The sequence below is a fragment of the Erpetoichthys calabaricus genome, chromosome 2 (assembly GCF_900747795.2).
Source record: "Erpetoichthys calabaricus chromosome 2, fErpCal1.3, whole genome shotgun sequence".
NCBI classification, from domain to species: domain Eukaryota; kingdom Metazoa; phylum Chordata; class Cladistia; order Polypteriformes; family Polypteridae; genus Erpetoichthys; species Erpetoichthys calabaricus.
The window spans coordinates 57,932,038-57,958,553 of NC_041395.2; positions in this window are offsets into that span (position 1 = coordinate 57,932,038).

A 26,516-nucleotide genomic window follows, 5' to 3' on the forward strand; every position below is an offset into this window, starting at 1 on the left:
CAAACAAAAACACAGGAGTTGCTGTAGCTTATTTCTTATTTTGCTGTTTTTCTTTTCTCTTTTTGATTATGTCTGTTTTGTTATTTAAATATGAATAAATATCAGTATTTCTATGTCTTCATTCAAATTATGTAAGAATATTTCAGACAAAATGAAATAAATACATTCACAAATAAATAAAAGTACTGTGAAATATGATGATAAATAAACACAAAGCATGAAATGTCAGCATAAATTAATAAATTGTTCATGGAATATGTTTTTTTGTTGTCATGATACTTTTATTTATTTGTGCATTTATTTATTTTGTCTGTAATATTCCTCCAAACACAGCATAAAATATGTCTTGAATTTAGAACGGTTTTACTTTTTAAAGCTGAGGGGGCGGGCTCTAGTGAGTGTTGTGTGTTTTAATTGGTGAATCATCAGTATACTGGACCTAAACCTTTGGCCATCAGATGCCACATTTACAGCAGACACTTCCGATGCAGGCTGCTAATAATCTTTAATTTATACATTTCACAGTATTTTTATTTACTGATTTAATTCATTTTGTTGGAAATATTCCTCTATTAGGGTGGCATGATGGAGCATTGGTAGCGCTGTTGCCTAACAGTAAGGAGACCCCGGGTTCGCTTCCCGGGGTCCTCCCTGTGTGGAGTTTGCATGTTCTCCACATGTCTGCGTGGGTTTCCTCCGGGGGCTCCGGTTTCCACCCACAGTGCAAAGACATGCAGGTAAGGTGCATTGACAATCCTAAATTGTCCCTAGTGTGTGTGCCCTGCGGTGGGCTGGCACCCTACCCGGGGTTTGTTCCTGCCTTGCGCCCTGTGCTGGCTGGGATTGGCTCCAGCAGACCCCCGTGACCCTGTGTTAGGATATAGCAGGTTGGAGAATGACTGACTGACTATTCCTCCATTACAAATCCTAGTTATATTTATATTACACAATAAGCTGCATACTGTATAAGTGTGTGTTATTGAATTTCTTGAATGTTTTGCTTACTTACATACACTCTTGTTATTTCAGTTAGTTTTATGCTTATTCTTTATCTTTTGCTGATTTAGAACTACATTTTTCAGAGTGGTATTGTTCAACTTGTGTTAGTCTCTCATCTACTTTGTGCAGTTCTCCCACGATTTCTAGAGAGAGATTAAAAAGCATGGGAAAACCTCATGGACAAGGGGCTGACATTTAAGTGCACATCCCTGAAGATCTGAGAAAGCCGAAAAAACCACTGCCCTCACATAGAAATGGACAGAGTTTCGCAAATTTGTTTACATGTGTTATGAATGTACAGCAGGATGGCAGCCCAGCACTCTTCAAAGGGTTGGTTTCTGTCTCTCCTTGGCAGTGCTTGAACTGCCTCAAATGAGCATTGGCAGGTCTCGAAAATGATTGCACAGATTGATGGATGGGTACATTAGAAAAACCTTTTTTATCCCCCCACAACTAAAATATTGGAATTATTAAGGCAAAATTTGTAAAGCTTCATTAAAGTATACTATTGTGGTTTCTTTTTAGCAACTTGGTCCAAATACCCACTCAGCCAAACTCACTCATAGTACTCCTTGTAGTAGATTTGGCTCCTGCCTCCATGCTTGCTTGTGATTCTGCCAAGATAGGCTGTCTATGTGCGAGGCTGTAATGAAATGATGACATTTAGAAAATAGACAGATGGATGGATGGAAGGATAGATGCCCAGTAGATCATATTTGTTTAAGTCTTTTAATCAATATAAGTTCTGCCGCTCTATGAGATGGCAACGAAATGAATTTAGAAAACTTCTGAATCAATGAACAAGTGGCATTTTGAATCTGTCAAAATGGGTTCTGAATCTCCATGAATCTGCAACAGAATTATTGGCTTAAATTCTGAATTGCAAAGAAGTAGATTGCATTTTTTAATACTGTTTTTGTGTAAGTGATCGGGCTCAACACAAATCAAATGATAATTTAAAAGCTTGCTTAGAGTTGTTAAGAAGCAAATTAGTTTTAACACTGTGAATAACCTGCAAAAAATTAATTTAGGTTTGTTCACCAGATTTAGATAAAGCAGGCATGAAGACACCATAATGTTATCTCCTTTTCTAGTACCCAATAAGAGTCCAGCATGGTCATTTAGATGTTTTGTGGCATTTCTCTGTTTAGTATTTTGTTTATTTTGTATATTTTGCACATTACTTTTGCATGTTATGAGCACTTTCACCTTTATTTTCTACACTTGACAATACTACTACTACACTATGATATATTTATACGGTTAGTAGGAGGTAGCTAAGTAATGTAGGATCTGGCGACTAAAGAAAGCTGTTCTAAGGTGTTCAGTGGGACTTCACTTTATTCTTTTTTCCCCAGTTTTAGAGACTACTAGAGAATTAAACAACATATTTTCTAAGCCTCCCTGTCATGTGGCAAATGTGGCACTTGGTGCCACGGCCCTACTGCCAAGTTGTTTTGCCTGCCTAAGGAAAAGTCATCTCTGATGGAGGATTGCAGGAATCGTTGGGTAGAGGGGTCCTTTCATCAGAGCGGGTGGCAGCTTGATGGCTGAAGTCTCCAGGACTCTGAACAAATCTGAATTCTATTATGTAATATCATCTACTGTTGAATTGTGCTCTGTAATTGTAATATTTCTATTTCACTATTGTATTGTATTGGGGATTACTTGTGTTCTGTTCTGTGTATTGTATTGCATTTACTCCTTGTTCTTGACACCCACTGCATACCCAACCTACCTGGAAATGGGTCGCTCTTCAAATTGCCTTTTTCAAGATTTCTTCCATTTTTTTTTTTTCCTAGAAAAGATTTTTTTTTGCCTTCTTAGAGAGTCAAGGCTGGGGGGCTGTCGAAAGGCAAGGCCTGTTAAAGCCCATTGCGGCACTCCTTGTGTGATTTTGGGCTACAGTAATCCCTCACTTATCGCGGGAGATAGGTTCCAAGGCCGACCGCGATAACTGAATTTCCGCAAAGTAGGGACACTATATTTATTTAATTATTTAACGTGTATTTGGACGTTTTTAAACCCTCCCTGTATTGTTTACAACCCACCATTTACTCTATTAAAAACAGGGACAACTGCTAAGCAAAATGAAATCGGTAGATAAGTTTACACTTACTGTATAGCGAAGTACACGTAGCAGCTTGTAGGCGGTCATGACGTCGTCGACCTTGTTGCAAAGATTCCTAAAGCAGATTCCATCCAGACTACTGCCTTATCACGTCCACATGCAACTCGTTTTGCACCCTGGTTAAAGGACACTGCGGCCGTAGATCTTATATGCTTTTCCTCCTTTTTAAATAAAAAGAATCGATGTCCTGCAGCGGTGTAGCTGTTCCCTTCCTTCAGCATATCCAAAACTTTTACTTTTTCTGCAATCATTTGCATCTTCTGTTGGTGCTTGGACACGGCCCCTGAAGCATTAGCACGTTAATGATGAATGAGTGAGATGAGACTTCCTGGTTAATGCAACACTCCATCGCTGAGCCAATCAGCAGCACACAGGAACTTAACTGCGTGCTCTGATTGGGTAGCTTCTCAGCCATCCGCCAATAGCATCTCTTGTATGAAATCAACTGGGCAAACCAACTGAGGAAGCAAGTAAAAAGACCCATTGTCCGCAGAAACCCGCGAAGCAGCGAAAAATCCGCGTTATGTATTTAGATATGCTTACATATAAAATCCGCAAAGTCGTGAATCCGCAAAAAGTGAACCGCGAAGTAGCGAGGGATTACTGTATACAAAAATAAATTGTATTATATTGTATTGTATCGTGTTTATTCAAAATTTAGATAACCCAACACCACAGTTCATATATATTTGTTTTTTTGGACTTTTTCTACTACCTTATATATAATGTTTATAGTCTTTGATTATGTATTAATTAAAACTACACCTAATGGTGATTCGTTTCTGTCATTTAAATATTATTTAAGGTAACCAGTAAATGAGAAGGTGATTGTGTATTCAATGTATTTGCAGAGGGAAAAAAAGAGTGAGACTTTATATTTGTACAGAAAAGCATTCTGCTTGCAATGGTTCTACTAATGGAGGTACTGGCAGAAAAACAAATATTCATTTAACAGTGTTGAGTGTTACTGTGGACTTTTGTGGTTTAGTTGACTAATAAACGATTAAGAACCTAGAGCCAGGCCTTTCTGAGGTTGGAATTTCAAAAGAAATTAGAGCTGGGTGCAACAAAGTCAGAATGTATTTTCCGAAATTAACACCGTATATATATTTCCTCGAACCGCCACCTTATCGTGGTGGAGGGGTTTGTGTGTCCCAATGATCCTAGGAGCTCTGTTGTTTGGGGCTTTATGCCCCCGGTAGGGCCACCCAAGGCAAACTGGTCCTGGGTGAGGGATGAGACAAAGTGCGGTTCAACACAACCTCCTATGATGAATAAAAAATTTGGAAGCCGTTTTCCCTCGTCCGGACGTGGGTCACCGGGGGCCCCCTCTGGAGCCAGGCCTGGAGGTGGGGCTCGATGGCGAGCGCTTGGTGGCCAGGCTTGCACCCATGGGGCTCGGCTGGGCACAGAGAGGCAACGTGGGTCCCCTCTTCCCATGGGCTCACCACAAGGAGGTCAGGTGCAGTGTGAGTTGGGTGGTGGCCGAAGGCGGGGACCTTGGCGGTCCTATCCTCGGCTACAGAAGCTGGTTCTTGGGACGTGGAATGTCACCTCTCTGAAGGGGAAGGAGCCTGAGCTAGTGCGTGAGGTTGAGAGGTTCCGGTTAGATATAGTCGGGCTCACCTCGACGCACACCTTGGACTCTGGAACCAATCTCCTTGTGAGGAGATTGTACCACTCTGGAGTTGCCCCCGGTGAGAGGCACCAAGCGGGTGTGGGCATACTTATTGCCCCCCGACTTGGAGCCTGTACATTGGGGTTTACCCCGGTGGATGAGAGGGTAGCCTCCCTCCGCCTTCGGGTGGGGGGACGGGTCCTAACTGTTGTTTGTGCGTATGCACCGAACAGCAGTTCGGAGTACCCACCCTTTTGGAGTCCCTGGAGGGAGTGCTAGAGGGCATACCTTCTGGGGACTCCCTCGTACTGCTGCAAGACTTCAATGCTCACGTGGGCAATGACAGTGAGACCTGGAAGGGCGTGATTGGGAGGAATGGCCCCCCCGATCTGAACCCGAGTTGTGTGTTTTGTTATTGGACTTCTGTGCTCGTCACGGATTGTCCATAACGAACACCATGTTCAAGCATAAGGGTGTTCATACGTGCACTTTGCACCAGGATACCCTAGGCCTCAGTGCGATGATCGACTTTGTGGTTGTGTCGTCGGACTTGCGGCCACATGTCTTGGACACTCGGGTGAAGAGAGGGGCGGAGCTGTCAACTGATCACCACCTGGTGGTGAGTTGGCTTCGATGGTGGGGGAGGATGCCGGTCAGGTCTAGTAGGCCCAAACGTGTTGTGAGGGCTACTGGGAACGTCTGGCAGAGCCCCCTGTCAGAAGTAGCTTCAACTCCCACCTCCGGCAGAACTTCGACCATGTCCCGAGGGAGGTGGGGGACATTGAGTCCGAATGGGCCATGTTCCGTGCCTCTATTGTTGAGGCGGCTGACCGGAGCTGTGGCCGTAAGGTGGTCAGTGCCTGTCGTGGCGGCAGTCCCCGAACCTGTTGGTGGACACTGGTGGTGAGGGATGCTGTCAAGCTGAAGAAGGAGTCCTACTGGTCCCTTTTGTTCTGTGGGACTCTGGAGGCAGCTAATAGGTACCGGCAGGCCAAGCGGAATGTGGCTTCAGTGGTTGCTGAGGCAAAAACTCAGGCATGGGAGGAGTTTGGGGAGGCCAAGGAGAACGACTTTCGGACGGCTTCGAGGAGATTCTGGTCCACCGTCCGGCGTCTCAGGAGGGGAAGCAGTGCAGTGTCAACACTGTATATGGTGGGGATGGTGCGCTGCTGACCTCGACTCGGGACGTTGTGGGTCGGTGGGGGGAGTACTTTGAAGACCTCCTCAATCCCACTAACATGCCTTCCAATGAGGAAGCAGATCCTGGGGACTCAGAGATGGGCTCCCTCGTCTCTGGGACTAAGGTCACCGAGGTGGTCAAAAAACTCCTTGGTGGCAGGGTCCCGGGGGTGGATAAGATACGCCCGGAGTTCCTCAAGGCACTGGATGTTGTAGGGCTGTCTTGGTTGACACGTCTCTGCAACATCGCATGGACATCAGGGACAGTGCCTCTGGAGTGGCAGACTGGGGTGGTGGTCCCCCTCTTTAAGAAGGGGGAGCGGAGGGTGTGTTCCAACTACAGAGGGATCACACTCCTCAGCCTACCTGGAGAAATCTATTCGGGGGTTCTGGAGAGGAGGGTCCATCGGATAGTCAAGCCTCGGATTCAGGAGGAACAGTGTGGTTTTCGTCCTGGTCACGGAACAGTGGACCAGCTCTACACCCTTAGCAGAGTCCTGGAGGGTGCATGGGAGTTCGCCCAACCAGTCTACATGTGTTTTGTGGACTTGGAAAAGGCGTTCGACCGTGTCCCTCGGGGAATCCTGTGGGGGGTGCTCCGGGAGTATGGGGTACCGGACCCCCTGATAAGGGCTGTTCGGTCCCTGTACAACCGGTGTCAGAGCTTGGTCCGCATTGCCGGCAGTAAGTCGAACCCGTTTCCAGTGAGAGTTGGACTCCGCCAGGGCTGCCCTTTGTCACCAATTCTGTTCATAACTTTTATGGACAGAATTTCTAGGCGCAGCCATGGTGTTGAGGGGGTCCGGTTTGGTGGACTCAGGATTGAGTCACTGCTTTTTGCAGATGATGTTGTCCTGTTTGCTTCATCAGGCCATAATCTTCAGCTCTCTCTGGATCGGTTCGCAGCTGCGTGTGAAGCGGCTGGGATGGGAATCAGCACCTCCAAATCTGAGACCATGGTCCTCAGCCAGAAAAGGGTGGAGTGCCCTCTCAGGGTTGGGAGCGAGATCCTGCCTCAAGTGGAGGAATTCAAGTATCTCGGGGTCTTGTTCATGAGTGAGGGAAGAATGGAGCGTGAGATCGACAGGCGGATCGGTACGGCGTCCGCAGTGATGCGGGCTCTGCATCGGTCTGTCGTGGTGAAAAAGGAGCTGAGCCGTAAGGCAAAGCTCTCAGTTTACCAGTCGATCTATGTTCCTACCCTCACCTATGGTCATGAGCTACGGGTAGTGACCGAAAGAACGAGATCGCAAATACAAGCGGCTGAAATGAGTTTCCTCCGCAGGGTGTCTGGGCTTTCCCATAAAGATAGGGTGAGAAGCTCAGTCATCCAGGAGGAGCTCAGAGTAGAGCCTCTGCTCCTCCGCATCGAGAGGAGTCAGATGAGGTGGCTCGGGCATCTGATCAGGATGCCTCCTGGACGCCTTCCTGGTGAGGTGTTCCGGGCACGTCCAACCGGGAGGAGGCCCCGGGGAAGACCGAGGACACGCTGGAGGGACTATGTCTCCCGGCTGGCCTGGGAACGCCTCGGAATTTTCCCAGAAGAGCTAGAAGAAGTGGCCGGGGAGAGGGAAGTCTGGGCATCTCTGCTCAAGCTGCTGCCCCCGCGACCTGACCTCGGATAAGAAGAAGAGGATAGATGGATGGATGGATGGATGGATATATATTTACACTTGATACCTTACACTTCTAAGGTAGTGGGAACACATTGCATCTGGAGAACAATGTGTGGAGTGTGCATGTTTCCCAGTATTAGTGCGACAGTCAAACCCAGGTGCGGTGTAAGTGTTAGTGTATACATAAGCCAGCTCTTCAGTGGATATGTGTCCTGTCCAGTTTTGGTTCCTTCCTTGTGTTTAATGTCGTACAGACACAGTTACACATGCGCATTGGAGGAACTTCTCACGGACTCGATCATGGTATGTAATAACCCGCTGGGACGAGAGGGGCCGCTATCCCTAACATTCTCTTCTCCTTCTTTTCCAGCAGCACCAAGAAACTGCCGAGTGAGGGCACTTAACCCCCACTTTCTGGTTCATCAGACATAAGAAACTCAGCTGCCCGGACAAAAGCAAATAGCCGGAAAGAGCTCTTGTCTGATAGACCTTAAAATCTGCGGCTAGAGCCAAATTTATTTTGCTTTGCATTGAACCGAAGGGCAAGAAGCAAAATGCCAAGAGGGATTCCTTTTGTTGGACAATTCAGTTAATTAAACAGGACAACCTGGTTGGCATTCCAACTACTACTTTGGCGTGACCTGTCATTCCTGTACCCGGCCACAACATTATTAAACATGATTAAGAATGGATGGGTTGCACCTTAGGTTGCTTCTTGCAATCTCTCCCCCTTGCTTTGTATTCTGTTACATTTCCTTTCTAACCATTTAGTTCAGATGTTGCTAAGCAACCTAAACATTTACTACAGCATTTCATAGCCCCAGGAATATGTCATACAAAACATTTAAGTTTTTATTAGCGAGGGACCCAATCCAATCAAAATGAGCATATGCATGGATGAAACTTTGTGTCCAGTTATATTAAATGAAGCTGCAGGGTCCTTAAGGACTTAACGTTGCAGCCTGTCTATCACTGTGACTACATGCAGTGGAGACATATGGATGGCAGTGTTGAAACATTTGTATGAAATATCTTCTCTAAAAATAAAGTCGAAAGACTTGTTCTGAAAATAATTTGTTAGAATATGGGAGCAAGTGAAGATGTTCTGTAATTTTGTAAATTTCACTTGCAATATTAATATTATGTAACATGAAATAAAGAAAATTCTGAATGTTGTTTTGAACGTTATTATTAGCAAACCTGATTTTACATACCCATCAGATGCAAAAAGAACAAAACAAAAGGAAAGCATTTCCACTGAAGAAACTGGACACTTTGATTAATATACTCATTATTTGCTTGTGTTTGCTTAGATGCATTTATTTACAGTAATTATGTAGCATAGTCCTATTGTTACCAGACTAGTTTGTTACCAAGCAATCATCAGTGCCGCTACTTAACATGATGTCCCAATAAAATGGGCTATAGGTATCTATTCTGTTGGGTCAGGCTGCTTCACTGTCCTTTATGTTATCTAGCCATATTTGCTGAATGATGCTCAATTCACGCAGTTTCATTCCAGTTTATATCAATATATTGAGCCATCCATAACCAGCAGGTGCCTCAATATGGTTTCAGAATAAGTGGTATATTATCTGCTGCTGCTATACAGAAATTATTGGAAAATGGTTTAGAGAAATTCTCCACTGTTTTATAATAGTAAAGAAATAAAACCCACAGACCGATTTTAAATTGTCTTTCACTCTCTTCCATCCATTCCTGTATTTTAAAACCGACGGATCCAGTTCAGGCTCTTAAGGAGCTGGTACTTGTCATGGCAGCACTGGCTGGAAGGGAATCCAACCCTGAATGGGTCACCAGTTCAACACACCAAGTTTCAAAATAATAATGAATTGACATGCTGTGATCTGCAATTGTTAAAGTCACCTTGGTCGTAATAGCCAGTTACAGAAATAAAATCTGTTTATATGCTTCACGGAGGATCTACAGCAGCATAAACTTAGGACCTCAGTTAAGATAAGTATTTGGAAAGTGATGTGCATGTAAAAAATGTAGTGATATAAAATGAACATTTCCTATGTGTTTCCTCCTTCTTAGTACTTATTTAATCCACTTGAATATTCATTAACTCCCTCAATATCATTTCTTTCATTAATGCATCTGTAGCTGGAGAGCTTACAGGACTTCTTTCGTCATCCACTGCAGCATAGCAAAGCTCATTTCAGCTGCAATGTACAGTATTATTGACTATAAATTCAGAGAGAAAATAAATTAGCATGTATCATGTTTAAATGATCAGGCATGACAGTTGATTGAGTGCATATTTCCTACAGTTTTTAGCTTTTTTATGTTTATTTTTGATGTAAACTGTATGTGTGTGTGCTAGACCATCAATTATATTGTCTGTTAGGCTTTCTTTCTCTGAATTCACTGTTGTAATCTTCTTTATTTATTTATCTGGTTTGTACAATGCTATATATACTGTATACAGTACCCTACCGTTCTTTCTTATATTCTGTAAGTGCCTTGAGCATGGGAAAGGCGCTATATAAATAAAAAATGTATTATGTATTTTTGTTTGAGATGATTTGCAGTTGTTTCCAAGAAATTAAGATTGCCTTTGGGTTTAGAAACACACTAAGATGTAGCAGCTCTTCTGATTTTTTTTGGTAAAGACAGACTCTGTTATTTTGAGAAGTTTTCCTTTGCAATCTCTGTGTGTATTTTGGTAACACTTTGGTTTAGTTACTGGAAAAATGCATCAATTACTCATTTACTGTTATGTAACAAGACCTCAAAAAAGGCATCTTTTGCTCTTATCAAACATCAGTAGATCGGTCATTCATCTCTGTGCAGTGTGGCATATTCACATGATCCTAAAATTACTTGTTAATATGAAGGATTCAATATTAATATACAAGAAGTGTATATTAAGGTCTTGTTACATAAGAGTAAATGAGAAATAGATGCATTTTTGTAAAGTCTAAGCTAAACTTATGATGTAGAGACTCCTGTGTCTGGGAAAGGCAGTATACTGTATAATAGAATAATATAATTATAATAGTAATAACCATTAATTAATTAATATATACCAGGTAAATGTATAATACACATGCATTTCACAGTTAAGATCACAGTATAGCATAGTTAGCACACATATATTATAAGTTGACACATCAATCTTTACTGCAGTTTTCTTTTTCATGTATGCACATACAACGTTATACATTTGTAATGATTGAGTTTATGATTATGCTAACTGTTATATTACAGTGATAAGTGATTCTCTATAGTTCTCCTAACTTTGAATCATTATTATTATAGTGTTTCTTTGTTATTTCTGTTGTTTTTTATTATTCATTAATTATGTACAGTCTCATTAAAAGTGTTTATTATTTACTATCTATGTATAATGTGGTTTTCTCTTATGTACTTTGGAGATTAAACCTTTTTTGATGTTGTTGTTGTTTATTACAGTGGTGCACTTCAATCGCAATAGCTGACTACTTTTTTTCATAGAGAATGTACATGCTGTCTAATTGCATATGTCTGAGTCTTTCCTGTTATGTCTTCCTGAGTAGTAACACATTAGAAAATGCAAGCATGGCGTAACATTCAGGAGCATTTGAGGGCTGTGCAGGCCCTGTAGTCTTCGGTAGACTGTGTTCAGTAGCCAGGTAATAGAGTTCTACGGTTACAGGGCCAAAGAATTTCTGGTTAAGATTGGGCAAAAGGCTGAAAAGAGTCTTGAACAGTGCAGGGGTTGGTGCTGTTTTTAATATATAAAATTGACTAGGATAGGAAAATAAGTAACAAGCTGGTTAAATTTGCAAATGATACCACACTAGGTGGATTAGCACATAATCTGGAATCAAAGGATTTGGGCAGATTTGTGACAGATGAAATAGTAAGTAAATATAAAGTTTGACACTTAGCAATTAAGAATTTTGAATTTGAAAACACAGTGGGAAGTCTGAAAATCGAAGGTGGACTCGAACAAAATCTACTGCCAAACAATGCTGAGAAGCCATTAAGAAGACTAGCTGAATGTTAGGTTATATAACACAATGTGTAGAGTACAAGTCGAAGGAGATTATGCTCAAGTTTTATAACACACTGGTGAGGCCTCATCTGGAATACTGTGTGCAGTTTTGGTCTCCAGACTATGAAAAGGACATAGCAGCACTGACAAAAGTCCAGAGAAGAGCGACTGGGCTGATTCCAGGGCTACAGGGAATGATACATTATGAGGAAAGACTAAAAGAGCTGAGCCTTTTTAGTTTAAGCAAAAGAAGATTAAGAGGAGACATGACTGAAGTTTTAAAAATTATGAAGGGAATTTGTACAGTGGATTGAGACTGTTATTCTAAAATGAGTTAATCAGCAACATGGGGTCACAGTTGGAAACTTGTTAAGGGTAAATTTCACACAAACTATCTGTCTGCTCCACAAGGCTAATTCCCACCAGGACAAAGCTGGCAATCACTGTGAGGGTTATGTTGTTTGGTTTCTCCAATGCCTTCAGTACCATCCAGCATTTCATGTTAAGGCGTAAACTCAGAGATATGCAGGTAGATGACCTTATCCTGGATAATGGACTACCTGTCAGGCAGACCGCAGGTTGTGTGACTAAAGGACTGTGTTTCTGATAAGGACTTGAGCAACATCAGAACACCACAAGGAATAGTCCTGTCTCCTTTTCTCTTTCCTTTATAGGTCTCAGACAATAAAGTGACAGGTCATGTCGCTTACAGAGATTCTCAGATGGTTCTGCACTTATGGGTGTATTGGTAAAGCGGAGTATATCCGTCTGGTGGAAAAGTTTGTTTCTTGGTACAATGGGAATTGTTTATATCTTAATATCAGAATTGTTATTGACTTTCATCGCACCAAAGAGCTTCTATGTCCGGTCACTATTCAAGGAGTGGATGTAGACGTGGTCCACTCCCACAAGTACTTGGGAATCCACATAATGATAGGCTGAACTGATCTCAGAACACAGAGGAACTATATAAGAAATTGGAGAGCAGGCTCTTTCTCCTTTAATGTGGGAAGTGGCATCCTTCACATCTTCTATAACTCTGTGATGGCCAGTGTGATTTTCTATGCTATGTTGTTCTGGGCTGGTAAATTCACCTCAAGAGTGGCCCACTGAATCAAGAAGCTAATCAAAAGGGCAAGCTCAGTTACAGGACGGACTCTGGAACCCCTATAGGTAGTGGCGAATGAGAGGATTATAACAAACCTGACTGCCATTATGCATAATGCTGCACATCCTTTCTCTGGCACACAGCCAGAAGTCTACAACTGGTCAAGATGACATTAACTGGTGTGGCTGGCTGTCTGATCATCTCGCTAATCTATGTTTTATCTTTGTTTTTTTGTATTAGTTTATCTCAACGACCACTGTCCTACGATCGTGATTCTCTACTTAACATATTTTCTTGCTTGCTTTCCTCTCAATTTTCATCTCCTATTGGGATATTATATGAACCTCCACCTTTGTTTTATTTATCTCCTGACTTCTTCACCTGGGCACCAGTGTTCACCTGTATCAGTGAGTTGAATGCCTCTCGGAGACGCAGACGCACCTGCCGCCGACGTGGAAAAAGAGCCGGCATTGCTGTTAAATAACGCCGACTCAAGTCCCAGAGCCTGGACTCCCGATGCCTGCGAGTTGTCTATGACCCATCTTCTCCTGCACAGGACTCCATCCCTGGTCCAGGGGCACTAGATACCGGATTTAATTTCTCCATTTCAAGACAGCATCACTTTTCCTCGGTCTGCAATCGGGCAGTAAACACTGCTAATCTTCGCACGCCCACCCGTGCTCATCCTGCAACACGCTCTTCTACTTCTATCAAGGCTGCTCTCTTGAACGTGAGATCAGTGTCTAATAAAATTTTTATTCTGCAAGACTTTATTACCTCAGATAATCTGGATTTCTTCTTCATCACTGAGACTTGGATTTTAAATGGTGACTCTTCATGTTTTACTGACTTGGTACCATCAGATTATTCATTTTTAAACTCTCCTCGTCGGACTCATCGTATGGGGGCATTGCCACTGTTTTTAAAAGTATGTTCTTGTGTCGGAGCCTTACAAGGGGTTCATTTAGCAGCTTTGAACTTCAACTTTTCGAAGTGTGCAGCTCCCCTTCTCTGCTGTTTACCGTGGTTTATAGACCGCCTGTAATTAATGATACTTTCATTTCTGAATTCTCCGATCTCCTGGCTGATATCACATCTCCCATGACAAAGTATTTATTGTTGGTGATTTCAACATTCACGTTTGTTGTCAATCGAAACCTTTGGTCAATGACTTTTTATCACTATTGGACTCATTTGATTTTATACAGCATATTAATACACCAACTCACTCTCTCGGTCACACCCTTGATCTCATTCTTACTCGTGATATTTCAGTTAATAATATTGATTTATGTGATGTTTCTTTCACTGATCACTTTTCTATAATGATGGATCTGAATATTACTGTTGATGTCCCGACTAATAGCTGTCCCCCATGCTGCTTGCGCTTTTTAAATTCTTCTATTATATCCGATTTTAAAACCAGTTTCTCTAGTCTTTATGTGCATGTCCAAAGTAATGGTATCGATGATTCTGTCATAAAATTTATTTCTTCCTGTAAAACGGTTTTAGACTCAATTGCTCCGCCCAAGATACGCTCAATTGCTCCGCCCTGGCTAAATGAAAATACATGATCATTGCGCCACGCCTGTTGAACTGCTGAACAGCATTGGAAAAAAGATGCACTGATTGTCTCTAAACAGATTTTTAGGACTTCTCTTTTCAATTTCCAGGCTGAAGTTAAGAAAACTAAACAAGACTTCTTTGCCGATTTAGTATCCCGTCATTCAAAGAATCCTAGGGTCTTATTTAATTCAATTAATTCCCCCTCACTCTGCAATGGGATTAAATACCATTGTTCATTCATGTGAGCAGTTTCTGCCATTCTTTGTCAGCAAAATCGATACTATCCGCCGTGGCATTGTTCAAACTGAATATAAACTTCCTACTGTTAATCATGAGAGTGCCTTAGAATCCTTTAATATAGTCTCACTTTCACAGCTAAAAAGAACTATTGACACCCTTAAACCAGCCCCAAGTCCTCTGTATATTGTACCACCATGCCTTTTAGTAGAAGCCTTTGATGTGTTGGGCCCATCCTTACTAGCCATTATAAATGATTCTATTAGTTTGGGGGTTTAAATATGCTGCAGTCCATCCCCGTCTAAAAAAAGGCAGAATTAAATCCTGGAGTTTTAGCAAATTTTCGTCCAATTTCCCAACTGCCATTTCTGGCTAAAATTCTAGAAAGAATTATTTATAATCAATTGGTCGATCACCTTAACTCCAATAATTTATTTGAGATCTACCAATCTGGCTTTAGGCGTTATCATACCTCAAGTCCGCAATCTTGGTGTTACCTTTGATAGTAACCTCTCTTTTGATAAGTAAATTCTGTAGTCAAGAGTTGCTTTTTACAACTTCGTCCATTAGGCAAAATCAAGCCTTTTTTATCTTCTAGGGATCTCGAGAAAGCTACTCATGCTTTTATTTTTTCTCGCCTCGATTACTGCAACTCGCTGTATTCTGGGATTAACAAATCTCTGATACACAGGTTATAGTTGGTCCAAAATGCTGCCGCTCGCTTTCTGGTTGGGGCAAGAAAGTCTGATTCTGTTTCTCCTATTTTAGCTTCTTTACACTGGCTACCTGTCAGTTTTCGAATTGATTTTAAAATCTTGCTGCTAGTTTTTAAATCTTTACATGGGCTTGCTCCTGCCTATTTATCTGAATTGTGTGCTTTACACCAGCCATCTAGAGTGCTTAGATATTCTGGTCAGTCGTCTCTTGTTGTCCCTTGTACCAAGTGTAAAACTAAGGGGGACAGACAGGGCTTTTGCAGCTGCTGCTCCTCGCCTGTGGAACTCTTTACCTCATTACATAAAGGAGTCGTCTACAATTGAACTGTTCAAAACAAGATTAAAGACTCATTTCTATTCACTTGCATTCCGTGACCTTCAGTAATACTGATGGTTTCCTCTTTGTGATTATATAACATTACTTCTATTTATTATGAATCTTATTTTATGTTCATATATTTTATTTCTATTTATGTTTTTTATATTAATTGTTTTGTTTTTCTTTTATTCTATTGTAAAGCACTTTGGCTACAGCATTACTATGTTGTTTTAAATGTGATATATAAATAAATTGACAAAATTGACAAATTGACAAAATTGACACTAACACTGAAAACTTTTGGCCAACAAATTATTCAGCAGAAGTGTGTCAGGAAACACTACTGGGGCTCCTTTATACCAACGTTAATACAGTACACCTGCTGCATAAAACCTCACTGAGACTATGACAACCAAGTCAGAACTTTTCTTTCTTTTGAATTTTCATGCATTATAGCCATTCCAGTGTGTGTTCAGACCAAAATGTGTGTATATCTATTTATGTACTTACTTATCTATCTATGTATTTATTTATTTAAAGAGCTTCTGTAAAAAGCCAAATTCCCCCTGGGGACAAATAAAGTTCTGTCTATCTATCTAGAGTATCATTACAGTCTTCTAGTAATACAGCTGTGGGGTTGGTTTAGTATAAAGTTAATATGAGTAATTAGTGATTTTCTTTGTCCACATCAGCTTACACACCACAGGGTCTTTCATTCATTTCTAGATATCCTTTTGTTTTCTTTGCTTTTATACTTTTAAGGTTAGAAAGATGACTTCTCTTACCTCCTAGGAGTTAAACTATTGGAGGATTGAGATGGTAATGCACTGGTTCACTTCCACTTGCGCTCAAGCAGATAAGAAGACTTCATAAAGCAGAAGTGATTTGCTGGTTCAGAGGTTTCTGCACATGCCCAGCTGCACTTGCAGAAGCAGGATTGCCAATGTTTGTGAAAACAGCCTGTGACAGCAACCAACTATTTTGCACACGCAGTCTGCTGGTGTTCTATTAACTTAATACTGGGGATCTGTTGAAGTATGAGTTGAAAAAGAAGAAAATATACAAAATATTGTATTGAAACACTAAAGTAACTGATAGTTTAAGTCACACAAACTGCTTCTCTGTTTTATGACAGATGACTTGACAGATTCGTCAATGCTTTTCAAAGACAGATTGTGAAATTTTAAAAGTTTGTAGAGCACAATCTGTTTGATCTCAACAAATTTCTTTGAAGAAAAAGGTGCCAAATTTAAATAAACTTACTTCACAGGTGGCCAAGTTGTTTAAGGTGGAGAGACATGGTTATCACAATAGGTGCTTTGTGCATTATATGCAGATGCACCTAAAAAAGAATCTAAATGCTGCAGAAGAAATAACTTCATAATGCCTCATAGCGTGTGCAGTAGGATCGGCTACAGTCGGCTATATCTCCTGTGAGCTATGTGGGATTTTGCTTTGTTTTCTTCTTTCAATGGTTAACATATATTTTGTAAAGCATACTTGTTAGGAGTAAAATAACAAATGTCTTATTTTTATTTAAACATAACCATTATTAATCAATGTAAAAATATTGTTAAAATCAGTTTAGTTAGAATTAATTTGATAAAATGAGATGTTCTGCTGAGTGGGTACACTTTTTAAAAGAAAAACATTTCTTCTTTATCCCATTTACTTAAGAACAAAATATTACAACAGAAAAAACTCAATCAGATAAATTAGATTAACAAGCAAATATGCAAGTATGCTTAAAAATGAATCCAGTTCAGCATTTTGCCCTAACCCAAAAAGAAATAAGAGAGCAATATGAATACAGAGCCCCTACTGAAACAGTTCTTTATATAGGATTAAATGACAAGTTAATAAGACAGTTAAGCATAGGCCAGGCATGATTATGTTAGCATTACATGAACATGTGAGTTCTTGAAACTTTTTGAATAACACTGCTAAATGAATGCTTACATATCATACTCTCCATTATATCCTTGTTCTTCAATATTGCTTGAATTCAGCTCTTATTCAGTTATGAGAACTGTATATATGCCAAGCAGAAAGTCTTACTAGGGAAATGAAAGAACATTCCATCAGCCAGTTTCTTGAACCATCCATCTGGAACATTCTGCATGTTTACTTGACCATTTCAGTTGTCACTTTATGACATTTCTAAAACAAATGTTTATTTATTTCAATGTGCACTGCAAACAAAAGTACTTAACTATTGTTCCCTCTAAATTATTCTCTTACATCGAAAAACAACTTTTAGTTGAATCATGCTTGACACATATTGAATTAGAATGTGTTTATGAAAGTGGAACTCTTCTTCAGACTCACAGAAGATGGTTAGCAATTCACTGTGAAAGTGCAGCTAAGACTAATCTGTCTCCAAGCATGCACTTATAATAAGTTAATGATATATATACTGTAATATAAATAACAATTATAATAAATGTTATATTTCAGCCCGGATCTTTTCCCTAGCCTAAAGATGTTTTTTGTTTGTTCTTGTTGTTGGTTTTTACTTATTATTTTTTATGTTATTTCATTAACTCTGTTTTTGGTTTTATTTTCTTTTTGTTGTATTTATGTAATATGATTTCTATTAATTTAGCCTTTAATTGTATTGTTATGTTTTCTTTTAAATAAACTTTTATTGTCTTTTGTTATCTTTTTATTTTTATTTTATTTTGTCCTCCTGTATGTGCATCTTGAGGATGTGCTGCCACCTAATTAGGCTCCAGCAGTACTTGCGCCAAAGCTGCAAGGGGATCAACAGCTTCAGCATTGCATCCATGCTTTCGATTCATGTTTTTTTTTTACCTTGCTTTTTTTGACTAGACAAGACTTGATGCTATTTTGAAGAATTAAGTGGATAGGACTGGTGAGCTTTATTGGGCTGAATGGTCTGTTCTCATCTACGTTGTTCATTTTGTTCTAATGCATTGTTATTTGGATTAATTGGCTTTGGCATGTTCTTCATTTAAGGTACTACACTGAGGCTCTGTGTCTGGGTATATTTAATTTAGGTTTTTGCCCTTTTAGACAAAATTTATTTTTGCTTTATTTTACCTATTGATATTGTAATTGGAAAATCCTTTAATTGGAAACTCTTTTTTGTTCTCTTTTTGGAGGATATATTTATTTATTTTCTCTCTCTCTCTCTCCTTTGGATACTTGTAACTTTAAAAGCCTTTGCTCCTTTTTGCACCTGGGAAGACTGGAAACCTGCCATTTGATTTTAGGACTAGGCTCTCTGGGGTGAGGTGTATTCCCAGACCCCAGGGAAGGTTTGGCCTTTTGTGTGTGTGTGTGTGTGTGTGTGTGTGTGTGTGTGTTTTTTTTAAGGTCTGCTCCTCTTTAAGTGCTTCATTGTCGCAGGATTCACAATAAATATTGCACAATACAGTTAGTAAACCATTTCAGGAAGCACATTTATGCTGTTAAAATTAAAGAACTTACAAAGCCAATTGTAGAACACTCCACCTTGATCACAGCCACATTGATCTCTCTGTTTATGTTCTTTCAGAAGGCTTTAAAGACTTAGTTAAAAGCAGTTTAGCTTTTTTCCAAAAGTTTTATGGATTGCTTTTAACCAATAATTAAAACAAACCACTGTGTAAGTCATCATCTTTTATAGATACAGTAAAGTGATAGAAGCAAGTAATGCCAATGTTGATCACATGATAGTAAAACACATAGCATCCACTAACAAGATCAACAAGAACACAAAAAAAAAACAGTATTGTGGCCATTTTATTTTCTTTGGATATTTTCAAATTGGCCTCATAAAATCTGAGCACTCAATAGGAGCTATTTGGTTTAGGTGGCTACTCAGGTTTAGATATTTAGAAGCTGGTGAGTTGAAGAATGAGAAGCCAGTTAATCCAATTATCTAAATATTATTTTTTAAACAAGTGGCAGAAATTGATTAAGAGTTTTCTGTATGATCTTTCCAAAAGAACTGTAAAAAACATACTGTGGACAAAACACTAATGGAAGTATGTAACATACATTCAAAGGCAGCACCAAAATTAAAGTCAAAATGAAACAAAAGAGAAACCACAGCTCTTTAGATTATTATTTATTTGCTACAGAAAACATTTTCATTGGCTGTTCCTTTAATAAGTTAAAGTTTGGTTGCTGTGTAATGTGAGCTGCCACCTGTTATATCATAAACACCATGAAGTCACGGGTCATGCAGCTTGTGCATAAAATGCTTATGTGGTAAAATGAGGTTAAATAAATAATTGCCACACTCACATCTTGGTAGGAGGGGGCATGGTAGTGTGGTCATAGTGGTGTTATGTGGGAGCGGATGGCCCTACACTAAGTGCACAGGTGTAGGATCGACTATGACCCTAATTGGCGCCATGAACTGCTAATCAACACAGCTGTGCTATGTCCCCATGCAAGGAGGGGAAGGACTGAAAGGAAAAGACAGAACGGAGGGTACTGAGAGAAGAAGGCAGGAGGTGAAAAGAACCGGTGCGGACAGAGCAGGCTTGCAGAAGAGAAGGCTGGCAGCTGGGAGGAGAACCCCTGGGAACGAGTGTGTGGCCGATACTCAGGAGTTAGTTGAAAGTGGTCACTCCAGCTAAGCTGTTACAAGGAGCAGGAGTGACCGAGAGTTTGTGTGGCCCACCGCAGAAGACCAGGAAGGCAGCGGGGGTCGAGGAGGCTTGACAGGAGAGCCCTAGCATGAGCGCCATGGCTGTAGGAGACCCGAGTCTCGTTCCAGTGAGGGAGCCTGTCCATAGCCATGGGATGGCAGGCAACCTTTCTGTTGAAGTTCAGCTGCACCTGTCGGTAAGGCGAGTCCTCTGCTACAAGGCCCGTACAGGATAAGCAGAGTAGCTGCCAGTGTTAAAAGAAGAATCCACCTGTTTTTATTGGATTATTCATTTACTGAATATTTTTATGCACTGCACTTTTGAACACTTGTTTTGGATTGTTTTTAATAAAAGCAATGAACAATTTTGCACCTTCCTCTTGCTTCATGTGGTGTCCTCATTTGTGTAGCTCATCCCAGTTATGATTATCAATGGTGCCAGACTCGCACTGTCATAGCCTAGCAAATTATGTTAGTTTTATGCCCTAAAATTGTGGCTGTCCATCTGTCTCTTACGCATTAAAAATTTTCTTTTTTTATCTTGACACCTGCTGCCACATCAAATTTGATCGAGTTACTTCTGGACAAAAATATAAAATGTTAATGTGATTGTGAATTTTTGCTATCAAAGATCATTTGTTATTACAACATTAGACTAAGTTAGACCACATTTATTATTTCTGGAAAGGCCCCCATTTGGTTTCTTGTACTCCAGTGTTTCCCAAGCCTTGTACTCCAGTGTTTCCCAAGCCTTGTGATGTCATGGCCCAGTTTTTGACATGTATGTGTGTCCACGAGCTGTAGGGAGGGAGTGGGGTTTAGGAATTTAGCGTGGTAGTCAAAATATGGTAGGGAGGTCCCACACGATCATCAGAGCATTATATAAATCAAGCGTGATCATGAATGCTTTTCCTTCTAGATGAATCTAGCATGATCATAAGAGGAGGGGTAAGGCAGGTCATCCAGTATCAGGTGTGATCCACCTGTTGGTGCTGTGAATTGAGTGGTGAGGGAGGCCAGGGTTAGCTGCCGCCCACCTGCAATGCCACCTGTACCCCACAGGTTGGGAAACACTGCGCTTCTCTACTGCCAAATATCAATATGCTCTATTTCATTTTTTTTTTGTATCACTAATTTTTTCTTCTATTTACTAATTCGAATAGTCAGTGAAAAATACAAGGAGGTTTTTCTTACTGTAAAATATTTTTACGTCATTATATGTGTTTATGTTGTGTTTTTTGTATTTTCCTGTTAAAGTATTAGATTTAAAAATCTATTTACATGCTGTGAATTTGTCTTTTAAAAGAGTGTTTTGTAAGATGATCTGAGTTAAAAAAAGATTATTACACTATTAAGCAAATCTCTTGTGAAAATATAAACAGCAGTTTCTATGGTTAAGCAACTGCTTCAGAATAATCTATGATTTGCTTCCAAAAGAAATGTCATATTGTAAAAGCTAGGCTAAGAAAAAAAAATACAGTTTTCCATCTGAACATTTAATGCTTTCATACGCTCAGTCCAACTGCTAATGTATGAAGTTATGGGTATTTTTCTCAGTAGGACAAGAGTAGGCATTTCACTGTATAAATAACACAAAACCAAAATAAAATCAAATTTAAATTTCTTGCTGTGCTTGGCTGAAAGTTCTGCATATATTTTTCAGCTCAATGGAGAATACCCAGCTGTGTTTTGTGGTGCTTGTTATTGTGAGAGTCAAAAAGTCACAAATGTTGTGTGCACTTCATAGATATACAATATAATATGTGCAAATCTTAATTTAATATTTTTTTAAGTTGTGCCTAATGCTCATTGTGCCTTTCATATTCATCGTAAATGAATTAGTCAAGTTAAAAGCCATAGAAATGTTTTTTTGGTCAATTATGATAAGTACCTTGAAAGAATATGATGAACATGTGTGAGGTTTTGATGTACCTAATTTACAGTATTTATCTTCAAAATACTTTCTAAACAACGACTGATATGTTATTATGAATGCTTGGAAGGCTGATTTGTTTGTTAAAAGCTAGTCACAGGTTGTATGTCCTGTTAGCAAATAAAATCTAAAGGTAATGCTTTCAAACAAATCTTAGTTTATATTCTTCATATGTATCTTCATATGCAGATTCACCAAACCGTTATTCTATTTGCAGGATAGATAAAACAGGCAAAGTATTTACACTTGACCAATGGAGGAGTTTGCTTTTCCATATTATCAATTCCTTTGCATGAACTCTCCTCCAAATTACCTGCACTGTTCCAATGGCAAGATGGTGGACCTCACTGTGGTAAGAGGTCTGCTGCTCGTCAGCATATTTTAAATAACTAATGGTTGTGTTCATTCTGGGGACAGAAGCAGGTGAGAGTAATTGACTGAGAAGATGGTGAAAGGTAATCAGCTGACTGTGTGCTGCCTTCCCAGCAAGTGCAAGCAGTCGGTTGTCTCGTTATCAACCTTGGGCAGACAATCATGTGATTGTACCTATGGCTGTCCCCAGTGTATAAAAGGAGAGAGAGAAGACACAGAGAGGGAGGAAGATAAGAAAGAAAAATGAACGGAGAAACAGAAGTTAAAGGGATGGAGGCAAGTGAGACAATGCATGTTGAAAGGAAGCAGGTGGACAGGAATGGAGCCCCAGAGAGGAGCGTGTGTGGCCAGTGCTCAGAAGGGGGCTGAGGGGTCACTCCTGTTGAGCGATCAGGTAGCAGGAGTGACCATCGCTCTCAGGAGTGTGCTCTAGCTGGGAGGAGCCATTGAGTTGGCAGCAATGGGAGGACAGTGTGCAGGTGGAGCCGTTTGTCCGTGGTGGCCGCGGGAAGTGGAGCAGGGCGTGGTGGCCCCCCGTGCAACACCGTGGGATTGGCGGTTTGGACTCAGGCCAGGACAAAAGTTTGTCTTTACCTGCTGGTAGACTTCTCCTCGGACACTAAGGTTCAAACGGGGCAAGTCGAGGAGACGTCAGTTATACAGGGGCACCAGGGCTCTGACTTTTAAGGACAGATTCTTACTTGTGTTTTTAACTTTGTTTTTATGGATCTTCTATTTATTGGTGTTACCTCCACTATGAACACTTCGTTTTATTGGATTATTTTGTTATTGTGGAAGATTTTCACTGCACTTCTGGTCACTTTGTTTTTGATTTGTTTTAAATAAAAGCACTGAGCACTTTTGCACCTACCCCTTGAAATGTGTTGTGTGTTTGTGTCCTTATCTGCCTGGCACATCTGGTTACGTTATTGATGGTGTTGCGTTCAAGACACTCAAAAAACAAAAGTAAGGCTGTGGAGCTAACCTGCACCGTCACACTCCCAATAGCTCAAAGACCACAATCTATTGCTTGCGGACACTTTACTTAATCATTTACAAAATGTTTATTTATGGTTAAACATTAACTTTACCTCAGAATATTAATCCCTTTTAATCAATCTGAGCAATTTCATTGTTGTTGCAAGAGACCTTGTCCAAGGAGGGTAATGACATGAAAACACCTTAGTAAATGTGTTTAAATAGATAGAGGCAAACTGGTAATGTGAGTCTTAGCATTATTAGTTACTAGCAAAATACCCGCGCTTCGCAGCGGAGAAGTAGTGAGTTAAAGAGGTTATGAAAAAGAAAAGGAAACATTTTAAAAATAACATAACATGATTGTCAATGTAATTGTGTTGTCATTGTTATGAGTGTTGCTGTCATATATATATATATATATATATATATATATATATATATATATACACACACACACACAGACACACATAAACATATACACATATATACATATATATATATATATATATACATACATATACACAGCCACATATCAACATATATATATACATATCAACATATATATACACATACATACACACACATATACATATATACATACATGCATACACATACATATATATATACACACATACATACATACACACATATATATATTCACATATCTACATATATATATACATATCTACATATATATACATATATATATTCAAATCTATATATATATATACATATACACATATATACATATATATATATATATATATATATATATATATATATATATATATATATATATATATATATATATATATACATATATATATATATATATATATATACATATATATATATATACATATATATATATATATATATATATATATATATATATATATATACATATATATATATATACATATATATATATATATATATATATATATATATATACATATATATATATATATATACATATATATATATATATATATATATATATACATATATATATATATATATATATATATATACATATATATATATATATATATATATATATATATATATATATATATACATATATATATATATATATATATATATATATACATATATATATATATATATATATATATATATATATACATATACATATATATATATATATATATATATATACATATTACGATTGTTATAGTTCTCTTTGTATACCACGTTGTCAGTTCAGCACTCCGGTTGTAATATGACCAAGCTGTGCAAGCACACTCATAAGAATGCAACGTATAGTTGTACAGGAGAAAAGCAATCTTGCCTCAAATCAATGGCAACCTTTTGTAGGTCTATGAACTTAATTTAAACTTTAGGTTTACACTGTGCTTTGTTTCCGACGTGCTGTGTTCAGTCAGTTCACGTGAGCCGCTCTCTTGTGTGATGTTGCGATGTCCACGGCTTTATTTAATGTTAGCTAAGACCCGGCACTTAAAAGTTTCTCGCTACAGCAATTTTAACTCCGTTACAAAGTCACCCAAAGTCTCGTTTATACCTTGTGTCTTCTCATTAACACTTGTATCTCGCGAATATGGTATTGCAAACGGCAGCGGGAGCATTTCTATAAACTTAATTTAAACTTACGGTTCACACCGTGCTTTGTTTCCGCAGTAGCGAAGTGATCACTCCTGCTGCATTCTGTCAGTTCACGTGAGCCGCTCTCTTGTGTGATGTTGCGATGTCCACGGCTTTATTTAATGTTAGCTAAGACCCGGCACTTCAAAGTTTCTCGCTACAGCAATTTAAACTCTGTTACAAAGTGATCCAAATCTCGTTTATACCTCGTGTCTTCTCATTAAACTTGTATCTTGCGAATATGGTATTGCAAACGGCAGTGGGAGCGTTTCTATAAACTTAATTTAAACTTACGGTTTATACCGTGCTTCACTTCTTATTGTTTTGCTGCCTTCTCAATTGTGTAATGAATGTTTTCTTCAGCGCTCTTTGGGGCTCTTCCTTGTTTTCTACGTACTGCGTTCACAGTCAGTTCACGTGATTACGTGGGAGGCGTGATGACGCAATACGCAACTCTGCCTCCCACGGCCAGCGAGCTGCAGTCCATTACAGTATATGGACAAAAAACAGGTTCCAGTTATGACCGTTATGCTTTGAATTTCGAAATGAAACCTGCCTAACTTTTGTAAGTAAGCTGTAAGGAATGAGCCTTCCAAATTTCAGCCTTCCACCTACACGGGAAGTTGGAGAATTAGTGATGAGTCAGTCAGTCAGTCAGTGAGTCAGTGAGGGCTTTGCCTTTTATTAGTATAGATTTAATTTGATGCTGAAAGATCCAACCTTAGTAGTTCTCCAGCTCCTTAAAAATTTATAATACAATGTACTACATGCTAAAACTTGTTTTAAATATACGAGAATTTTCCAGAAAAGTTTACAACACATTTTCTTTATTTCTGTTAATTTATTACAGAACTAGCTATACTTACACATCACAGACTGGTTCTGAAGAAACAAACAGACATTTAAAAGAAAAAAAAATAGTATGTAAATATAAAAAAAAAATCTTACAAAGAGTTTGTTGTTGCTGTGAAATCTAATGCAATATTTTGTAGATTGTGGTAGATCATTTTGTGAATATAAATATAACTATGAAAGGGTTTAAAAAGAAACTTTAGTGCCAAATAAATAAAAGTTTTATAAAAATAAAATGTTTAAAAAAAAGTTATTTCCTTCCGTTGTTCCATTTTTTTAGTCTCCTTTACTGCTATAACAATACACTAATCCTAAACTGCTTGCCACTACACTTTTAACATGTCCTTGTATATTCTATTTCTCATTGACCTTTAACCCTCAATTGTTTCACTACCACCTATAACTACCTTCATTTCTTACCTTGAGAGCACCACATATAATTTCCCATGTGAAAACCCAGTTTCAGGCAGAAACACCCTAACCTTATCCAGCGCCTGTCCCTGAGACTAATTTATCGACACAAAAAATGCCAATCTGACAGGAAACTGCTGGTGTCGAATCAGAAAAAAGCCATTCTTCATTCACATGGGTCAAATCTGCCTTCAATATAAGGTCAAACTGACACTGTGCCGATCCTGTAATTACCTTGGTGAGTAACAG